Source organism: Neomonachus schauinslandi, chromosome 2 (genome assembly GCF_002201575.2).
Source record: "Neomonachus schauinslandi chromosome 2, ASM220157v2, whole genome shotgun sequence".
Taxonomy (NCBI): domain Eukaryota; kingdom Metazoa; phylum Chordata; class Mammalia; order Carnivora; family Phocidae; genus Neomonachus; species Neomonachus schauinslandi.
Window position 1 is genome coordinate 94,157 of NC_058404.1, and position 3,645 is coordinate 97,801.

The 3,645-nt window shown below is 53.2% G+C and overlaps 1 long non-coding RNA gene across 4 annotated transcripts; it reads right to left on the bottom strand.

The window, feature by feature from the left end:
• Positions 1-716: 716 nt before the first annotated feature.
• LOC110584100 lies at positions 717-3,639 on the bottom strand. 4 transcript variants are annotated; one of them, XR_006539600.1, is made up of 4 exons: positions 3,508-3,639; positions 2,815-2,859; positions 1,911-2,067; positions 717-1,041 (listed from the first exon to the last, which is right to left on the bottom strand). It is a non-coding gene; the product is annotated as an uncharacterized LOC110584100 (long non-coding RNA). The 4 variants fall into 4 exon arrangements; XR_006539599.1 differs by lacking the exon at positions 2,815-2,859; XR_006539598.1 differs by lacking the exon at positions 3,508-3,639 and having other exon boundaries at positions 2,815-2,953.
• Positions 3,640-3,645: the final 6 nt, after the last annotated feature.

Here is a 3,645-nt window from a genome sequence, read left to right on the forward strand (position 1 = left end):
AGACACCTCTCAGCCAGCCGCTGACTGTGCGTGCACAGCGGGTCCTGGACAATTAGGCTCAGCCTGACGGTGCACAGTCGGCCCCTCCTTGCTACCTAACCTTTGTCTGCTGGTAACCTTGTGGGCTGTTGGGCGCAACTGTGACTCCCAAACCTACATACCACCACGGTCAAGAGTGGTTTCTCCCTGAAATGCTTTCAAAGGCGGCAGCTTGAACCGGAGGCCCCACTGAGCCCAGGGATCCTCCAACACCCAAGGCTCCAAGAGGTTTGTGTTTGGATGGTCCCCAGAACATCCTGCACCACCCCACCAGATTCCTTCAGCTCTGCCCTTAAGGCAAATGCGCTCAGTGGTCCTGATGACTGATGAAACAAGGCAGATACCTCCTGCTCCTAACGGGCCAGTCTCACACAGTGTCTCGTGCCCACGTTACTGGCTTTGCTGCAGTTTGTGCTCAAGTATGCAGAGTCCAGCACCTCTTCCACCGCATGAGGGCAGTGGGGCCAGTCCAGGCCCTCCAGGCCCCTGGCACCATGATTCGCTCTGGAACCACCCCAACATCATCAGCGCAGAAGGAGCCCTCCCATCCCAAAGTATTTCTGAGGCGTCAGTCTTCACTTCACTTGAGGGGCTGCCCATGGGGTCCCGGGTGTACCAGGAATCCAGTCTCCCAACTGTCTTAGTGAAGAATACCCTAGAAACCACACAGTCCTTGCAGAAAGGCAGTCCACATACTTAAAGCATTATATTCTGGGTGAAATACGTGCATTCTTCTAATACAGGAATATGAATTAGGCAGATGTCGGGGCCAATACTGAAAAACTTCTACCACATTAAGAGTCCAAGTCTGTCTGTACAACCTCCAGGTAGAGGGAGACCGCCTGCTGAAACGCTTTCTGACATGGCAGCTCTCAACTGGTGACAGTCGGTCATCCTGCAGATAGGCTGCACCACAGGCTCCCAGGCGCTGCGTTTGGCTGGCTCCCTGGTCAGTGGGCAGGCCCCAACCTGGCAGGGCAATCCAAGTCTTCCAGGTCTGCCCTAAGGAGGGATAGGCCCAATTATGCAGGTTAAGGCTTGGAAAAAGGCAGATGCCGTGAAGCCCCCCAACAATGTCCTCCTGTCACCCAGCCGGGCCAGACATTGCCAGGTTCCAGGTCCCAACCTCACCCCACCTTCCCCACCCACACATGCACAGTCAGCACCCTGTGAGCGGGGGGCACTCCAGCCCCACAGAGGTCTGGTCTACCCCACCCACGGGCATAGTCTTCAGGGTGCAGGGGCCCCACACTCCGAATAGCCCTCTGAGGCTTCATCTGAACTAAGAACTATCGGTCCCTTTGGTACTGGCTGCCTCTGTGGGCTCTGGGGCTTCTTCAGCAATCAAGGCTTCCCAGGTGTCTCTCCTGGGAGGTCTCCCAAAAGTGCTATTTGGCCAGAAGCAGCAAATGTCCTTCTCTTCCAACTGAATGACTCAGTTTCTCATATTTCTAGCCAGAAAATTTACTCAAGGCTTTTATCAATAACATCAATTAGTATAATGCCAAGTTAAAACAACCCAACGACTCCAACCCTTCTAGGTTATTCCCACCTAAAGAACATTACCAGTAGGGCGCCTGGGTGGCTCAGTCTGTCGGGCATTCGACTCCTGGTTTTGGCTCAGGTCATGATCTCAGGGACCTAGGATCTGCCCACATTGGGCTCTGCGCTCAGCTGGGAGTCTGCTTGAGATTCTCTCTCCCTCGTCCCCTGTTCGCACTCTATCTCCCACTCTCTAAAATGAATAAGTAAATCTTAAAAAGAAAAAAAAGAAAGAAAGAAAGAACGAACATTACCAGCACCCTTCAACAGCTGGAATAAAAGTCAGGCCCCTCAACTCAAATTGAGGAGGTCAGGATATCAGAACTCACCCAACAAACCCATGAGGTGCTGAGAAGTCGGAGGGGCACAGAGGTCCCGGGCTGGTACCGAGTGTTGAGTTCCAGACTACACCCGCAGCTGTTCTCACAGAGTTGCTCTGATACCCTGCTGGCTACAACAGGAAATGCTGATGCAAAGTGAACACGCCTTTCAGAAAGAAAGTAAGAGAGAGTTTCATTGGAGCCCGAGTTCAGACAGCTGCCCAAGAAAGAAACACACTCTTCACAGAGAAGAACCCGCTCCAGAGAATGAACAGTTTTTACAGGGTTATATACTTTTTACATCTTGTAAAAGCTCAAAAGATTATAGATTAACACATTGGCAGGAATCACGAGTTTTATCATAAAGGAATGCAGACAGTAGGAGTGTTGATGGATATCACAAGGACAAAATGGTTTTCCTTTAGGCTACTCATTCACAAAGCAGATGTACAATGAGAGTGCGGGGGGCCATAAATCAACTTTGCGGTTTTAACAAACTCCATATGCAGTTATGTTGACTTGGAAACCTAAAATGGCTTCCATTAGGGTTTAGCGAGTTTTTCTCTCATCAGCACAGAAATGATACCTTCCACATAGCAGATTTAATTCCTGCCTTCAGTGAGAAAGAGAGGAGTCTGAGTGTCCTTCTTGCATAGGCTGTCTCTTAAGTAATTTTTATTTAAGATAATCAATATGTCGGGGAGCCTGGGTGGCTGGTTAAACATCTGCCTCTGGCTCAGATCATGATCCCAGAGTCCTGGGATCAAGCCTCGAGCCTGCTTCTGCCTCTCCCCCTGCTCATGCTCTCGCTCTCTGTATCTCTCTGTCTCAAACGAATAAATAAAATCTTCAAAACAAAAAATTAATATGTCATTGTACATTTTTGGGCAGCCTGCCCTTAGCCCCCACATACCTGGGCCGATTCCTTATCCTCCACTCTCCCACAATCCTGGACGGTCTTCAGCAAGAAACCTATTAGGTCATTTCACTCACAACCCCTAACCCCTCATATTTCCTCCTAGTAATTTGCTATCCACTGACCCCCCCCCAACTCTGCTCCTTGGCTATAAATTACCAATTGCCACACTGTATTCCCAGTTGAGTTCAATCTGCCCCTCTCCACTGCAAAACCCTGTTGCAGGGTCCCTACACCAACTGTGGAAATAACCCCCAACCTAAACAAAGTATCCTTAACTGTGCTTTAACACGTGTCATTTTTTTTCCTTAAACAATTAGACATTTTCGGATAGCGCTGACAGCAGACGTCGGACAACGGGAACTCGCCATCCACGGAGCACTTAACGACCCACACCGACACTCGGATGCCAGCCCCGCTTCGCCCCAAGTCCCGACACGGAGCCCGCGGCCGCGGCTCTGCCTCCCGCCGAGGGCGCCCCGCTCTCTCCCGCCTGGCCTCCGCCACCCCCGCTCGCTCCGCGAACCCGCGCCCAGCGCAGCAGCCGCGGCGGCGGCGGCCGGGGTCCCGCCGGCCCCGCGCCCCCAGCCCGGCGCCTCCACACAACCGGGGGCCGTGCACACACCTGTCACCCCACCCGGGAGGCGTCTGCGCACGCACGGCAAGAGGCCTCGCGGCTCTAAGTCTCACCTGGAACTGCCCGAAACAGCTCCCCGGAAGTAGGGAAGCAGCGGCCGGATCCCTCGGACACCAGGCAGCCGCCAACCGACCCGAGCGGCCAGCCGGCCGGCGCGCGGCAGCGAACGAGGGGCCGACCGGAAAGTCTGC